Raw genomic sequence first — 19,315 nt, forward strand, 5'->3', positions numbered from 1 at the left:
GCATGGAATTCTAACTGCTTATGAAATGAGAAAGGGAGGTCCATCAGACAGAAGGGAAGCTGCTTTTAAGGCATCAGGCAAAGAAGATTACTATGAAGCAAGACATGTTCCAGAAGAAGAGGAAGAAGAATCAAATTTTGTCAGAAATCTTCAAAGGGGTTCTGGAAGGTTCAGAGGTAAGCTACCTTTCAAATGCTTTGCTTGTGGAAGAGTAGGTCATTATGCTGCAAAATGTCCTTATAAGGATAAAGGAAAGGAACCTGCTAGATGGAACAAGAAACAAAGTGCAAATAAGAAAAGCTACTACACCCATGAAGATAGTGATGGCTTATCAAACAGTGATGAAGATGAACAAGGTAATAAATATACGCTGTTAATGGCTTTTGAAGATGATGATTATGAGGATGCTGTAGATGTGGATAATCTCTATGATCAAATTACTAGACTCAAGAGATGTATAGAAGAAAAGAATGTGATCATTGATACTCTACAATTTCAAATTGATGAAAAGGAAAAACATCTTGAAAAACTAGAAGGTGAAATTGTTGGTCTCAGAAAAGAAATTGAGAAAACAAAAGCTATTAATCTTAAGTTTGTCAAAGGATCTGAAACTTTGGATGAGATTATCAATGTGCAGCGGTCTCCTCTAAACAAGACAGGTTTGGGCTATAATGGAGAAACCTCTCAAGCATCCACCTCAAAAAGTTATCTTGATGCAGCAAGAAGAAATGAGCAAAAGAACAATGAAGACAATCAGGTAAAGCAGGGACGAATTACAAACAGAAACTATCAGGGGCAATCCATCTTAAGGGTGAACAAAAGCTACAACCAGCCACAGGTAAAATCTTCTCAGTTTGGTTCAAGAATAGATGAAAATAGAAATTACAATCAGTTGGCTGGTAGATTCAATAACCGCAGAAGCTTCTTCAATGGACAATGCTTTTCTTGCCATAACTTTGGTCACAAAGCAGCTCAATGTGTTTCATATAAAACAATCATGACTAGGGAAGCTCAAAAACAAAGAAGTATGATTACAAAAAGGACCTATAACAACTTTTCGGCTCTTGAAAATGAAGTTGAATGTTCTATTTGCAATAATTTTGGTCATGAAGACTCTGAATGCAGGAGCAGGTTTCAGGAGAAAAAGGAACAAGAAGGGAAAAAGGAACAAGCCACAAGCACCAAAACATGGAGAATAAAGGAACCTCAAACAGAAAGATGTGGGATAGCATTTTATGCAGAAGGACAGGAAAATCTATGGTACATTGACAGTGGATGTTCGAAACATATGACAGGTGATAAAGAAAAACTTGAATCTTATTCTACTTTAGAAAAAGGAAAGAAAGTTTCTTTTGGAAATGATACTCCTGCAACTATAAAAGGAAAAGGTATTGCTCCTTTAAAAGAAAAGGTCAAGGCTGGAAATGTTTTGTATGTTGATGGATTGAAGCATAATCTACTAAGTGTCAGCCAGATGTGTGATCAAAGAACCGAGGTTATTTTCAGATCAGATGGATGTATCGTTCGTAATCTTGATACAGGTAAAACAGTACTCAAAGGCAAAAGAACTCCAAATAATCTGTACATATTTGAAGAAGGACAACAACAATGCTATCTAAGCAAGGATGAAGAGCACTGGTTATGGCATCGAAGGTTGGGACATCTAAGCTTCTCACAAATAAGGAAAGCATGCAAATATCAGGCAGTTCGCGATCTTCCAGATATCAAAATTCCTGACAACACCATATGCAGATCATGTCAGTTTGGAAAACAAACCAGGACTAACTTTCCAGAGAAAGAAGGATCAGCTAGCATGCCTCTTGAGCTAGTACATACAGATACATGTGGTCCATTCAGGAAAAGAACACCTAGAGGAGAGGAATACTTGATATTATTTATTGACGATTTCTCCAGGTTTGTCTGGTTAGGACTTATGAAGCACAAAGATGAAGCATTCGAAAAATTCAAGTCCTTCAAAGCCTTGGTTGAAAATGAATCAGGTCACAAAATTAAGTGCCTCAGATCCGACAGAGGTGGGGAATTTACTTCAAATGAATTTTTCGATTTCTGTGATGAACATGGGATAAGGAGAGAATTCTCTACAGCTAGAACTCCTCAGCAAAATGGAGTTGTCGAAAGAATGAACAGAACAATCCAACAAATGGCTCGTGCTATGCTTGATGAATCAGGAACTCCCGCAACTTTCTGGGGTGAAGCTGCACATGCTGCGGTTATTATTCTCAACAAGACAAATGTCCGAGTGAACAGCACTCAAACTCCTCATGAGCTCTGGAGCGGTAAAACTCCTTCGGTAAAGCACTTCAAAATCTTTGGGAGCAAATGCTATATCAAGAATACTGATGAGCAGCTTGGCAAACTTGAACCTAGAGCAGATGAAGGCATTCTTCTTGGCTATTCTCCACATAGCAAAGCATACAAATGCTACAATAAAAGACTTGGCAGAATTGTTGACAGCATTGATGTAGTGGTTGATGAGAAGGGATATATTCTTAGGCAAGTACATCATGAAGATATAGAAGAAGATGAAGGCTACCCTCAAAGACAGAATGATGAAGAAGAAGAACCCCAAGGAGAACCTCAAGAAGAACCTGAGGAGCAGACAAGAATAGAAGAGAAAACTCCATCCAGATATGTTCAGAAGAATCATCCAAAATCTCAGATTGTGGGGCAGAAAGAAGCAGGTGTACAAACAAGAAGAACAGTTGCAGAAGCCTCAAGCTATTTGGCATTACTCTCCTCTACTGAACCACAAAATGTGAAAGAAGCATGCAAAGATGAATGTTGGGTGAAAGCAATGAATGAAGAACTTGAGCAAATCGAAAAGAACAACACTTGGGAGCTGGTTCCTAGACCAAAGGATAAGAATGTTATCGGAACAAAATGGGTCTTCAAAAATAAATTGAATGAAAATGGAGAAGTAATTAGAAACAAAGCCAGACTTGTTTGTAAAGGGTATGCACAGCAAGAAGGAATAGACTTTGAAGAAACTTTTGCTCCTGTTGCAAGACTTGAGGCCATTCGAATGTTCCTTGCTCTCTCAAGTTTTCAAAACTTCAAAGTATTTCAAATGGACGTGAAATCAGCCTTTCTGAATGGAGACTTGGAAGAAGAAGTGTACATTGAACAGCCAGATGGGTTCATTCTTGGAAATGATCCAAATCTTGTATGTCGATTGAAAAAGGCTCTCTATGGTCTCAAACAAGCTCCAAGGGCTTGGTACTACCGGTTGGACAAATATCTTCATCAACAAGGTTTCTCAAAAGGTTCAGCAGATAGCAATCTGTATATAAAAGTTGAAAATGACAAATTGCTAATACTTGTTGTGTATGTAGATGACATTATTTTTGGCAGCAATGAAGAAGCTATGAGTCAAAGCTTTGCCTCGGTCATGCAGAAAGAATTTGAAATGTCCTTGCTAGGAGAACTGACATATTTCCTTGGTTTACAAATCCAACAAAAGGAAGGAGGAATCTTTTTATCTCAAACCAAGTATCTCAAGCAGATTTTGAAGAAATATGGCATGGAAGATGCAAAACCAGTATGTACACCCATGGTCACAGGATGTAGTCTCAGTGCAAATGATGAATCTGCAGCAGTACATCAACCAACCTACAGATCTATGATTGGAAGTTTACTATATTTGACAGGTACCCGACCGGACATCATGCATGCAGTTGGAATAGTTGGAAGATTTCAGGCAAATCCGAAGGAGACTCATCTTCAGGCAGTAAAGAAAATTTTCAAATATCTTCAAGGGACTCAAAATTATGGCTTATGGTATCCTAGAGATACAAATCTTACTCTTCATGCTTATACAGATGCAGATTGGGCCGGAAGCGTGGATGACAGGAAAAGCACAAGTGGTGGTGCATTCTTTATGGGTTCTAGACTGGTATCTTGGTTCAGCAAGAAACAGAGTTCGATTGCCTTGTCTACAGCTGAAGCAGAATATGTTGCTGCTGCATCTTGTTGCACTCAACTCCTTTGGATGATGCAGACTTTGCAGGATTTTCAAATCACTGGTACACCACCTATTCCCATCTTATGTGATAACACAAGTGCAATCAGCATATCAAAGAATCCGGTTATGCATTCAAAAACCAAGAACATACCAATCAAGTACCATTTTCTCCGGGAACAAGTGCTTGAACAAAAAGTCAAGTTGGAGTATGTTCCTTCCAAGGAACAAGTTGCTGATATTCTTACCAAACCATTGCCCAGGGACATGTTTGAATACCTCAGGCAAAAGCTGGGGGTTGTTGATGCATCATCTTGTTGAACCTCTTCTTATTGGTGGTACAGGCTCAGGGGGAGCACATAATGCATTGTTGGCATTATGGAGAAGGAGATCTTGGAAATAGCTGCAATATGTCTCTATCTCTTTCATGGTGGTGCGTTGCTGCAGATCTGGTTCATATTCAGGGGGAGCATGAGCTTAGGGGGAGAAAACCCTTTGCCCTTGATGTCAAAGGGGGAGAATGACGCTGAAGTTTGTGAGGTTGCCATCAAGTCCAAAGGGGGAGATTGTTGGCATTATGTTTTCTGGTATGACTGTATGTTACAGATGTTGTACTTGATGGCAACTCCAGTGGTAAAGCTCTCAGTTTGATGAAAATTAAGAAGGACGCAGGCAATCGGTTCAGAAAGTGCGTCCCCGCAGGTATACCATGCAGAACCCGCGTCCAAGGACGCAGGCCAACCGTTCAGGGGGTGCGTCCACCCAGTGCACACATTTCAAGGCACAGAAAAAGCACGTGGGGGCTTCTTGTGTGGTATCTAGCCGACGGTTTTGTGTTCCTATGGTGTCGGCTCGTGGTATTGTTCCATGTTTTGAGGAGGAGCTTGCCTATATAAAGCAAAGGAGTTCATTTGGATGACACATTGTCTTTGGTTGAATATCTTATATGGTGAGATCTAGTCCAGATCTAAGAGGGCGAATCTTCTAATGGACTGTGATCTCTACGGCGCATGATCAGATCTGTAGATCTGACTGTTTGGGTTAGTCCTGAAGTCTTCATATCATTTATATCTGAAAGGACGCAGGTTCAGTGAAGGGCAAGTGCGCCGGGACGCAGCGCAGCAGAGAGAGACCTGCATGGGGACGCAGGGCAGACGTGGCTCAGGTGCGTCCGGGACGCAGCTCAGTAACGGGAGATCTGCGTGGGGACGCAGGACAGACGAGGTTCAGGTGCGTCCCTGAGGTAAAAGGCGCGGTGCGATAGTATCTCTGGGTGCGTCCTTGGGTTAACAGGACGTGGCGCGATAGTGTTTTTGGGTGCGTCCCTGTAGAAAAAGACGCAGTACAGTTGAAGGAACAGTGCGTGGGCACGCAGGGCAGCAGAAGGTTAACTGCGTCTGGTCGCAGGTCACAGAAGGGAAAACTGCGTCTCTGTTCTGTTGATTATATTTCTCTGTTGATAAGGTGTTCTGGGTTAATTCTGTTATTGCTGATCTGATATCTGTAGTAATCTGTAACTGTTATGTACTTGTTGATCATCTGATGCTTTATGAAAAGAAGTAGGGGGTTGTAGCTCCCTTCCAGGAGTAGACTGAAAAGAGAGAGAGAGTTGTAGCTCTCTGCAGGTTGCAGCCTGCGTACTGGTAAAGGACTGCACCAGTACAAAATCATTGTAAAATAAGTTTCTAAATTGAAAGAAGATAGAGACATATTGCAGCAGGTGGTTTTCACCCACATTGGATTTCCACCTTACATCTTGTGTTCTTTGATGTGACTATCTGTTTTTCATGCTCATTATTTTATGGTATTAACATGCAAAAATAATTCAAAGATCAAATAAGGAAGATTTATTAATTTGCTAGATAATACTGATTCACCCCCCCCCCCCTCTCAGTATTATTTCCAACAATACCTAACTTTGTTGTCTTGTAGCACACCTAACTTCGTTGTCCTATAATCCATCCAAACTTGACAACTCTTCAATTGGGTCGAGTTCACTTGGGTATGTATGGTCGTTTCTACCTATATATTAAGACGACATGAATAATAGTATAGGCTGACTTATAGAAGATGAAGTTAGAACCAATTTGAGTTGACTTTATGGATGGAGGGTTTGAAAAATAAAATACATTTCTTTCTTTGACATAATGAGGCCTAAATAAGGGTCTCTTACATAAAACTTTCACTTTGACTCAACAAAAGAATCTTAGAGCACTCAATGGGTGCTTTAACTTATTGACCATTGACCCAAGCATGAAACACATGCTTTAATAAGTCAATAAAAAATATTTTTATAAATAGTTCTCATTTTCTTTCTTTTGACAAATACATGACTCAACTACAATTATGAAGACTCACACTAGTTACATTCTTCAACAAATAATTTGGTGAGGGGATCAGCATGGATCAAGATGCATTTACTGAAAGAACTATGTTGGTTGGAAGAGTTTGGGGCCGAAAACATACCCAAGCGCGATTAAAGAGGTGGACTATGGAAATTTGGGTCCATTTAGTGGACCAGACACCTGTGGTTTTAACCATGACTCGGGGATAGTTCACACTCATTTTCCCGCAGTCGAAACAAGCCAGTTGGGTCCTGTCAAGATATTGGCATACAGAAATGACATCAGTTCTCCTCAAGAGATGGTCGCCACTTTTCGACCCTGAGAAGGAAAAAATGGGGGCGAGGCCGATTTGGGTTAGACTCCCAGGGCTGCCATTACAATTCTGGTTTGAGGAAATATTCAGATGCATAGGGGAATATCTTGTAATCTACCTTGATCACGAAAATCCTATATTGAATTTGGATGTCTTTCCATAGCCAAGATACTAGTACACCTAGACACGAGAGAAGGGTTGGTGGAGAGTTACCGGTTCCAACTCAGGGATATTATTCGATGGCAGATACTGGATTATGAGGGGATTCCATTTCGATGCAGGAGGTGTCATGAGGTGGGACACCTGTATAAAGATTGTCCTCTTATCACCAAGTTCCATCCTGAGCCCTTGAAAAGATTTGTAGCTGCAAGTACCCAGACTAATTCAGAGGTTGAATCAACTCCTGCACCGAACATCACTGAGGAACCCCGGACAAGGCGAAGGGTGGATGGGGAGGCAACTAAACAAGCAAGCACTAGGACTCCTAATGCTTGGGTCACTCGCTCACGTTCAAGGGGTCCTGATTTATTTCCAGGTACTCTTAACTCCTCTCTCCCCTCTTCTCATATTTTATGAATTCTGGAACCACATTGTTATCATTCACTACTTCGGGAATGGGTACAAATGCATGTAAAATGAGTTCAATTAACTGTCATGTTGTATCGATGCCCCCCTTTGCACTGGACTCTATATTGTCTATTATCATGGACCCTCTCTCTATTCCCACTAGGGAGGAATCTATCTCCAATGGCTCCCATATATACAACTTGCAATCTCAACCACATCCCCGAACCCTCACCTTCGGATTAGGTGAGGACCCTATACCCACTGGAGCTCAAAAATTGCCAAGAGGTAGACAATCAAATATGTCAAAAGCCATCCTGAGAGCGGGCATAGCCGGTATCCAAATTCATATTGACCAGGTTCTTAGAGCAAAAGGAAACCCTAGTCAAGTTATCCCATGAAGTGCCTATCCTTCAACTGCAAGGGTTTGACCAACCCGGACAAGAAACTGGCACTCAGGAGACTATTAGGATCAGATAGGATTGATGTAATATCACTGCAAGAGACTTTGGGAGATGGGGACTCCATCAACAAGATCCTATTCAACATGCTTTGGGACTATATTTTCCATACTTTGTATGTAAGAGGGAGATATGGGGGATGTGCATTGGGATTCAATAAAAAGACTATCAAGATTGACAATATATGGGGTGGTGAAGGTTACTTGGGGGATGATTTCACAGCTACTGAATTAGATACATCCCTCAGATTGATAAATATATATGGTCCCTGCCATAATAGGGAGGCTTATTGGGACAAGCTTATGAACTCAACTGCGACGTAGCATGGCAACTTAATCATAGGAGGAGACCTAAATTTCTCCTTCGGCCAAGCTGAATCTTGGGGAAATAGGGCACGCACTGACCCTTTGACTACTTATTTTGAATATCTGATGGACTCCAATAACCTCATGAACATTGATTCGGCCAAGATTCTGTCGACTTGAGGAATAGGAGAGGATTCTCTAGCCATAAGACTGGACCGTTTCATTATAAAAACACCTATTTTGGCTAAGCTGGACAGAATTCGACAATGGGTGGGATCGGAGGGAATATCTTACCACTCTCCATTTTTTTTGGAAAATATGAACTCCAACCACAAGCCGAACTCCCCATTTAAAATTTAACGCCACTTGGTTGGCTGAAGCTGGTTTTCATAAATTCGTCATGGATTCCTGGACTCACTGTGGTCAAGACATCAGCTCTCCCCTGACTGAAGTGATTGCCTACAATTTAGCTTGTATCAAACACAAAACCATTAGATGGGAAAAAAAAAAAAGGATGAGGCTACCATTCAGAAAATTGAATCAGACATATCGGAGATGGAGAATGAGGGTATTGCTACTTATACATCTAGTGACAGTAAGGAACATATGATAAGATTGGAAATGGAAAAAAATTGTATCATGAGACAGCAAGAGAAGACTTGGAAATTGAAGAGCATAGTGATTTGGCTAAAGGCAGGGGACGAAAACTCAAAGTTCTTTCAACAATGTGCCAGGGGGAGGAATTTAAGTAATACTATTCGGACTCTTAGGGATCAGTCTGGTAGGGAAGCCAACACTTTCAACCAGCTTGCAAATATGGGTATCAGAGATTTCTCACAAATGTTCAAAGCACCCGGGGATGCTACCATTGTTGAGATACTCTGCATTGCCAACACCTTACCTAGATTTGTTGAGGCAAAAGATATAGAAAATCTAAATGAGCCGGTGACTTTGGGGGAAATTGAAGTTGTTCTAAAGTGGCACAAAAGAGATAAAAGTCTCGGACCTGATGGATGGCCTATGGAATTCTACCTCACCTTCTTTGAACATATTGAGGCAGATCTCTTTGACTATTAAGGATTGTAGACTTTCAGGATAAAGGCACGAGGGCTTCAACTCAACTTTTATTGCTCTCATTCCCAAAGTTGATCACCCTCAAACCTTTGATGATTATCGTCCTATATCCTTATGAAATTTCATATAAAAAATAATATCTAAAATTATTGCAATTTTCATTAAGCATATTTTATCCAAGATGATCTCCGAGGAACAATTTGCTTTCTTAAACCATCGCCAGATTCATGAAGCCATTGGGATAGCACAAGAAGGGATGCATTCGATCAAGCTTAAGAATACCAAGAGTATAATTCTAAAGATTAACTTATCAAAAGCCTTTGACAGATCTAGCGGGACATATCTCCAGCTTATTCTAACCCATATTGGTTTCCCTCACTCTTTCATAAAATGGATCATGTGTTGTTTCACATCTGCATCATATAGCATTATCATCAATGGGGCCGCATCTAATTTTTTCCATAATGAATGTGGTTTGCAACAAGGATGTCCATTACCGTCTTTGTTATTTCTTTTGATCATGGACGGTTGCAGTAGACTTATATCAAAAGGTCATGTAGATGGGTCCATAAGTGGTGTAAAGATGTCTGAAGTTTCATATCTTTCACATCTATTGTTCGTAGATGATGTACTTATTTTTTTTAAATGGTTCTATCTGTGATGCCACTTGCTTTAAGAATATTCTATCCTTGTTTTGTAAAGCTACAGGTATGGAGAACAACTTCAGCAAATCCACCATCTTGTTGTTGTCATGCTTACAAAATGAGCAAAGACATGCCCTTCATCATTTTCAATTTGTCATACAAGAATTCGAGACGGGTCTCAAATACCTTGGATTTGGGCTGAAGCCAAATGGTTATCGTATTGTTGACTAGAGATGGCTTATAGCAAAAATTGAAGGGTGCATTAGTGTATGGCAGCAGAGATGGCTTTCCAGAGCGGGTATGCTCACACTTGTAAAATTTTCCCTGGAGGCCATCCCATTATATTGGATGGCCTTTGCCTGGATCCCAAAAGGCATAATCAACATAATACAACAAATATGTAGTCGAGTCTTATGGCCGGGGGGGGGGGGGGGATGTTGGGAGGACCTTTCCCTAGGTTAGATGAGATAGAATTGGAAAACCAAAAAAATGGGGAGGATGGGGCATAAAGGAATTGTACTTATTTGCAAAGGCACTCACTTCGAAGATGGGGTGGCAGATTATCACATCTGGTAATCTTTGGAGAGAGGTGGTTTATTTTAAATACATTCACCCTCTATCAATTATGGACTGGATTTGCACGTCAACCCAAGGCAAGGCTGGCGTATCTATAATTTGGAAGGCTATTACTCAGTCCATCAATGTCATTAAGGAAGGACTAGCTTGGCGTATTGGAAATGGTGAGCTGGTGCGACTGGGTATAAATGCATGGTTTGGTTGTGGTAATGCACACATTCTACCACTGGAGCTAAGACAGATTCTTGCAACAGACAGCATCACTCAGCTCTCTCATATTGCAGACCTAAGAAACCCATCTTGGATCTCACAGAAATGGTTTAATGCACAGGATCTCGGGATTCCAGGAAGATGGAGCAGAGTGTGGCATCGTTATATTGGTGGATTGGAAGAATCACACATTAGAATTACTTTACAGGATGATAAAATCATATGGGCAACTGCACCACATGATCAATACAACCCTAGGCAAGGATACTCAACATTGATTACTGCACAGGTTCCGGAGGAGGTAATTTGGTGGTGGCGCCCACTATGGAAGCTTAAAGAACCTCACAAAACCTTCCTTTTCATGTGGTGTTTACTATCAAATAAAGTGCCCACGTAGGACAACCTAAAGAGTCATGCATTACATGGTTCTTCTAGATGTTGTCTGTGCAAAAAGTGTTGGCATTATGGCACAAGTTTGGAACTATGGAACAAGTGTTGTCCTTGATGGCAACTCACTCTGGTGACAGATCTCAGTTCAGGCTTTCAGAATGAAGGAAAAGACATATACGCAGGTTCACCTAGACGAATACGCGTATACGCACGGGTTAGATGTTACGAAGGCGCGTAAGCGTATACATGCACTTTCACACAAGGAAAAGTGTGTATATGTTGGAAAACTTACTTTTGGTCTGTGGTATCTAATCCTTGGTAATTGAAACTATGGTTTTGGACCATGGTATCTCGTCAAGAGTGTTGATCCCAAGTATTGGGTCCATGGTATTGTTTGTTATGGTATTGGACCATGGTATTGTGGAAGCCCTAAGACTATAAAAGAGGAAGGAGATCACTTGGAAAAGTATGATCTGAATTATTAAATATTTGATAAAGTGCTAGATCTTAAATATTGATTGGGTTATGGTGCAGATCTGGATCTGAATGAAGGAGGAACATTAGCGCAAAGAGAAGGATAAGTTCTATTGATGGGTCATAATCTTAAGGCTTGAATTATAATATCTTTGTATGATTTTGATCTGTTATATGTGGCGCATGCTTGATCTATAAATCTGGTAATCTGGGTTATTAAGTTCTGAATATTTATGAATTATCCTTTATAGATTTGTACGCAGGTTCAGTGAAGCGAAGGCGTGTATACACGCTGGTTTTGTGAGTAAAAACAGCGTATACGCAGGTTGGTCCAAACACAGAAGCGTATGCATGCAGGTTTCTGGTTATTGAAGTAGCGTACATCTCTTAAGTTGTGTTCTAGTTGCTTCTCTTTGTTGTTGCAGTGTTCTGGGTTCATAATTTGGTGTAATGTTACTGTGCTCTGGGTACAGCTGTCAGAGAAATGTCTACTTGATTCAGTTCTAATTGGTGAAAAGGAGATTGTTTGATTCTTGATGATTGATTGATGTTCATGGATCCAATCTGAAAATTTATGAACTATGGTCCCTCGAAGAAAGTGAAGGTTGTAGCCTTCTGTAGGTCAGCACCTACGTACTAATATCTTGGCTAGTGCAAGAGCTAAGGGGGTTGTAGCTCCCTTCCAAGAGAAGCTGGAGAACGAGAGAGGGTTGTAGCTCTCTACAGGTTGCAGCCTGCATACTAGTAAAAGACTGCATCAGTACAGAATCATTGTAAAAAGAAGTTTCTAATTAAAAGGAAGATAGAGACGAATTGCAGCAGGTGGTTTTCACCCACATTGGGTTTCCACCTTGTATGTTGTGTTCTTGTGTGTGATTGTCTTCTGCTCTATTTTACTGTTTCTGGTTACTGTTTATTTGATTCTGATACACAGATTAATAATCAACATCTATAAGATAAAGTAAATTATAAGTTTGCATGGTATACGCGGGTTTCCTTCTACGTAGTTGCGTATATACGCGGTTTTCACTAACTGAAGTAGCGTATATGATCTGGATTTGAAAAAGGGAATATTTGACTTGATAATACTGATTCACCCCCCCTCTCAGTATTATTTCCAACAATTGGAATCAGAGCAGGTCCTTCTGAAGAAGCTTGATCGCTTGAAGGAAGATCCATCATCATGAGCAACTACGAGAGAGAAGCATCTATCAGGCCACCAATTTTTGATGGGACCAACTTCGTCTATTGGAAGGTAAGAGTCACAGCCTATCTACAATCTCTTGGTACAAAAGTCTGGGATATCATAGATACAGGGTATACTTTTCCATCCACAACTCTTACAGATCCTGCTGGTAAGAAGCAATATGAAATAAATGCAAAGGTTGTCAATACTCTATTAGGATGTCTATCTCAATCAGAATTCGTCAAGGTTATGCAGTATAAATCCGCAAAAGAAATAGGGGACAAGATTGTTCTGAGCTATGAAGGAGATGAACAGGTAAAACGAGCAAAACTTCAAACCCTCAGAATTCAGTATGAAAATCTCTGAATGCACAATGATGAAAGTGTGGCTAACTATTTCCTTTGTGTAGATGAGATTGTTAATTGTATGAAAAATTTGGGTGAAGAAATAAAAGAGGTTGTTGTGGTTGAAAAAGTTCTAAGATCTTTGTCCCCTAAGTTTGAATCAAAAGTTTCTGCAATAAAAGAAAAGGAGAATCTATGGAACCTTACCATGTCACAGTTGCACGGAATTCTAATTGCTTACGAAATGAGGAAATGAGGACCATCAGACAGGAGAGAAGTTGCATTCAAGACATTAGGCAAAGGAGATTACTATGAGTCAGGACATATGCCAGAAGAAGAGGAAGAATTAAATTTTGTCAAGAACCTTCAACGGGGTGCTGGAAGATTCAGAGGTAAGTTACCTTTCAAATGCTTTGTTTGTGGAAGAGTCGGTCACTATGCTGCCAAATGTCCTCATAAAGATAAGCTTGACAAGGGTAAGGAACCTGTTAGATGGAACAAGAAACAGAATGTAAATAAGAAAAGCTATTACACTCATGAAGATAGTGATGGACTTTCAAATAGTGATGAAGATGAAAAATGCTATAATTAGAAACTTTTAATGGCTTTTGAAGATGATGATTTTGTGGATGCTTTAGATGAAGAAGGTCATTATGAAGAGATTTCTAGACTCAAAATTTGTTTAGAAGAAAAGAATGTGATCATAGATACTCTACAATTTCAACTTGCTGAAAAGGAAAAACATCATGAAAAGTTAGAATGTGAAATTGTGGAGAAAAGAGATTGAGAAAACAAAAGCTCTTAATCTTAGATTTGTTAAAGGATCTGACACTTTAGATGAGATTATCAAAGTACATCGCTCTCCACTAATTAAGACAGGTCTGGGATATAATGAAGAAACAACTCAAGCGCAGAAACCATCTACCTCCAAGAGTTATCTTGATGCAACAAGGAGAAGTGAACAAAGACCCAATGGAAATTACCAGGTAAATCGGGGGCAATCTACTTTAAGGACAAACAGAAGCTACAACCAGCCACAGGTAAAACCTTCTCAATTTACCTCAAGAATGGATGTCAATAGGAACTACAATCATTTAGCTGGGAGATTTGATAATCACAGGAGTTTCTTCAATGGCCAATGTTTTTCTTGTCATAACTTTGGTCACAAAGTAGCTCAATGTGTTGCCTATAAGACAATCATGACTAGAGAAGCTCATAAACAGAGGAGTATGACTGGGATCATGAAAAGGACCTACAATAACTTCTCTGCTCTTGAAAATGAAATTGAATGTTCTATTTGTAACAATTTTGGTCATGAAGATTCTGAACGCAGGAGCAGGTTTCAGCAGACAACTCAGAAGGAGCAAGCCTCAAGTGCCAAATCATGGAGAATAAAAGAACCACAACCAGAAAGATGTGGTATAGCCTTATATGCGAAAGGGCAGGAAAATCAATGGTACATCGACAGTGGATGTTCGAAACATATGACAGGTGATAAAGAAAAACTTCAGTCATATAGTGCCTTAAAGAAGGAGAAGAAGATCTCTTCTGGAAATGACACCCCTACTCTCATAAAAGGCAAAGGTTAGGTTCAGTTGAAAGAAAGGGTCAAAGCTGGAAATGTCATGTATGTTGATAGCTTAAAGCATAATCTATTAAGTGTCAGTCAGATGTGTGATCAAGGAACTGAGGTAATATTTCGATAAAATGGATGTAGTGTTCGTGATCTTGATACAGGAAAAACAATGATCAAAGGCAAAATAACTCCAAATAATTTATACATATTCAAAGAAGGACAACATCAATGCTATCTAAGCAAGAATGATGAACATTGGCTATGGCACAGAAGATCGGGGCATCTTAGCTTCTCACAAATAAGGAAAGCATGCAAATACCAGGCAGTTCGTGGTCTTCCGACATCAGAATCCCAGACAATACAATATGCAAATCATGTCAGTTTGGTAAGCAAACCAGAACTAACTTCCCTGAGAAGGAAGGATCAGCCAGCAGGCCGCTTGAACTTGTCCATACTGATGTATGTGGTCCATCTAGGAAAATGTCACCTCGAGGAGAAGAGTACTTCATATTATTCATTGATGACTATTCCAGGATGTGTTGGATAGGACTTATGAAGCACAAAGACGAAGCCCTTGAAAAATTCAAATCATTCAAAGCCTTGCTGGAGAACGAATCAGATCACAGAATCAAATGCCTCAGGTCTGATCGAGGAGGAGAACTTACCTCGAATGACTTTTTCAATTTTTGTGAAGAACACGGAATAAGAAGGGAATTCTCTACAGCTAGAACTCCTCAACAAAATGGAGTAGTGGAAATGATGAACAGAACGGTTCAACAAATGGCTCGTGCTATGCTTGATGAGTCCGGAACTCCCACAACCTTCTGGGGTGAAGCCGCATTTGCCGCAGTAGTTATTCTCAACAAGACAAATGTCCGGGTGAACAGCACTTAAACTCCTCATGAGCTCTGGTATGGTGAGACTCCTTTGGTAAAATATTTCAAAATTTTTGGAAGCAAATGCTATATCAAAAATACTGATGAAAATCTTGGCAAGTTTGAACCTAGAGCAGATGAAGGCATTCTCCTTGGTTACTCTCCCCACAACAAAGCTTACAAGTGTTACAATAAAAGGCTTGGAAAAATTGTTGAAAGTATTGATGCGGTAGTTGATGAAGAGGAAACATTCCTAGGCAAGTGAATTCTGAAGATTTCAAAGATGATGAGGACTATCCTTCAACATCAAATCAGACTTATGATGAAGAAGAAGCTCAAGAGGCACCAGAAGAACAGATAAGGATAGAAGATAAGACTCCATCCAGGTACGTTCAAAAGAATCATCCAGAATCTCAAATTTTGGGGCAAAAAGAGGCAGATATACAAACAAGAAGAACAATTGCAGAAGCCTCAAGCTATTTGGCTTTGCTCTCCTCCACTGAACCACAAAATGTAAAAGAGGCATGCAAAGATGAATGTTGGGTCAAGGCAATGGATGAAGAACTTGCATAGATCGAAAAAAATAACACTTGGGAGTTGGTTCCTAGACCAAAAGATAAGAATGTCATAGGGACAAAATGGATCTTCAAAAACAAGTTGAATGAAAATGGGGAAGTGATTAGAAACAAGGCCAGACTTGTTTGTAAAGGGTATGCTCAACAAGAAGGAAGAGACTTTGAAGAAACTTTTGCTCCCGTTGCTAGACTTGAGGCCATCAAAATGTTCCTTGCTCTCTCTAACTTTTAGAAATTCAAAGTATTTCAAATGGATGTGAAATCAGCCTTTCTGAATGGAGACTTAGAAAAAGAAGTGTACATTGAGCAACCAGATGGTTTCATTATTGGGAATGATCCAAATCTTGTATGCAGACTAAAAAAGGCTCTCTATGGTCTTAAACAGGCTCTAAGGGCTTGGTACTACCATTTGCACAAATACCTTCATCAACAAGGTTTTTCAAAAGGATCATCAGATAGCAATCTTTATATAAAAATTGAAAATGACAAATTGCTAATACTTGTTGTGTATGTAGATGATATTATTTTTGGCATCAATGAAGAAGCTATGAGTCAAAACTTTGCCTTAGTGATGCAGAAAGAATTCGAAATGTCATTACTTGGAGAGTTGACATATTTTCTTGGTCTACAAATCCAACAAAATGGAGGCGTTATCTTTTTATCTCAAACCAAGTACCTCAAGCAGATTTTGAAGAAATATGGCATGGAAGATTCAAAACCAGTATGTACCCCTATGGTTACAGGATGCAGCCTCAGTGCAAATGATGAATCAGCAGCAGTGCATCAACCAACCTATAGATCCATGATTGGAAGTCTGCTTTATTTGACAAGTACCCGACCAGACATCATGCATGCAGTGGGAATGGTTGGAAGATTTCAGGCAAATCCAAAGGAAACTCATCTTCAGGCAGTGAAGAGAATCTTCAAGTATCTTCAAGGAACTCAAAGCTATGGCTTATGGTATCCGAGAGATACAGATCTCACTCTTCATGCTTATACAGATGTAGATTGGGCTAGAAGCATGGATGACAAAAAAAGCACAAGTGGTGATGCATTCTTTATGGGTTCCAGATTAGTATCTTGGTTCAGCAAAAAACAGAGTTCGATTGCCTTATCTACAGCTGAAGCAGAATATGTGGTTGCCGCATCTTGTTGCACACAACTCCTTTGGATGATGAAAACTTTGCAGGATTTTCAAATCACTTGTACTCCTCCTATCTCCATCTTATGTGATAATACAAGTGCTATCAGTATCTCAAAGAATCTTGTCATACATTCAATGACTAAGCACATACCGATCAAGTATCATTTTCTCCGAGAACAATTATTGGAACAAAAGGTCAAATTGGAGTATGTTCCCTCTAAGGAACAAGTGAGGGAACGAGTTGCTTATATACTCACCAAACCACTGCCCAGGGAGACATTTGAATACCTCAGACAGAAGATGGGAGTAGTTGACGCATCATCTTGTTGTTGAAACTTGTCTGTTTCGGAGAAAAATGGGTGTACGCGAGTTGCCTGAGGAGGATCCACGTACATACGCCGGTTTATGCAGAGACAATCGCGTATATGGGAATTTGAAAGAAATCAGTGGGGACAATCTCTAGTTGAAGATAGTTTGATATGGGTCTGACAGAGACCATCTGGCACAGGTTCAGGGGGAGCAGATAATCTTCTAATAATACATTGTTGGAATTATCTTAGAAGCTTTTGGTTCAGGTTCACAGTTGTTGATCTCAGGTGGAACAAATGCAGAGGGAGAACAGAAAGAAAACATGGTCGTTGATCTGAATAGTGATTGACAGATGTTGTTGATATCAATGATTGGTGAATTTCATTAGTCTTGCTCTAGATATTTCGTCTCTATGTCATGTATCTATATTATGATGTCAAGGTCATGTAACGCCCTATTTTGGTTTCCCCACTATGCCTGGGATGAATGATGTAATGTACTTGGGTATCATATGTAAATTTTTGATGTATCCCCACTTGGTTGGGTGGATGATCCCCACTTAGTTCGGTGATGGATGTATATATAGAGTATTTTGGTGATAGGAAGGTCTTTGATGATGTATAAGTCATGGTTCTTCTTGAAGAACATCTTTTTGCAGATCTTGCCTACAGTCAGGGGGAGCATGGCCAGCACAGCAGAGCAGAGATTTCAGCATGTACTCAGGGGAGCACAACCCTTTGCCCTTGATGACAAAGGGGGAGAATGACTTTGAGGATCTTGGGGTTTCCATCAAGTCCAAAGGGGGAGATTGTTGGCATTATGGCACAAGTTTGGAACTATGGAACAGGTGTTGTCCTTGATGGCAACTCATTCTGGTGACAGATCTCAGTTCAGGCTTTCAAAATGAAGGAAAAGACATATACGCAAGTTCACCTAGACGAAGACGCGTATACGCGCGGGTTAGATGTTATGAAAGCGCGTAAGCGTATACACGCACTTTCACACAAGGAAAAGTGCGTATATGTTGGAAAACTTACTTTTGGTCTGTGGTATCTAATCCTTGGTAATTGAACCTATGGTTTTGGGCCATGGTATCTCGTCAAGAGTGTTGATCCCAAGTATTGGGTCCATGGTATTGTTTGTTGTGGTTTTGGACCATGGTATTGTGGAAGGCCTAAGACTATAAAAGAGGAAGGAGATCACTTGGCAAAGTATGATCTGAATTATTGAATATTTGATAAAGTGCTAGATCTTAAATATTGATTGGGTTATGGTGCAGATCTGGATCTGAATGAAGGAGGAACATTAGCGCAAAGAGAAGGATAAGTTTTATTGATGGGTCATATTCATAAGGCTTGAATTATAATATCTTTGTATGATTTTGATCCGTTATATGTGGCACATGCTTGATCTATAAATCTGGTAATCTAGGTTATTAAGGTCTGAATATTTGTGAATTATCCTTTATAGATCTGTACACAGGTTCATTGAAGCAAAGGCGCGTATACACGCTGGTTCTGTGAGTAAAAACAGTGTATACGCAGGTTGGTCCAAACACAGAAGCGTATGCACGCAGGTTTCTAGTTACTGAAGTAGCGTACATCTCTTAAGTTGTGTTCTAGTTTCTTCTGTTTGTTGCTGCAGTGTTCTGGGTTCAGAATTTGGTGTACTTTTAGTGTGCTCTCGGTACAGCTGTCAGAGAAGTGTCTACTTGATTCAGTTCTAATTGGTGAAAAGGAGATTGTTTGATTCTTGATGATTGATTGATGTTCATGGATCCAGTCTGAAAATTTATGAAGCGTGGTCCCTGGAAGAAAGTGAAGGTTGTAGCCTTTTATAGGTCAGCACCTACGTACTAGTATCTTGGCTAGTGCAAGAGCTAAGGGGGTTGTAGCTCCCTTCCAGGAGAAGCTGGAGAACGAGAGAGGGTTGTAGCTCTCTGCAGGTTGCAGCCTGCGCACTGGTAAAGGA

Source organism: Pinus tabuliformis, chromosome 9 (assembly GCF_031772625.1).
Source record: "Pinus tabuliformis cultivar Carrire ecotype Pingquan chromosome 9, CPIR1, whole genome shotgun sequence".
Classification (NCBI taxonomy): domain Eukaryota; kingdom Viridiplantae; phylum Streptophyta; class Pinopsida; order Pinales; family Pinaceae; genus Pinus; species Pinus tabuliformis.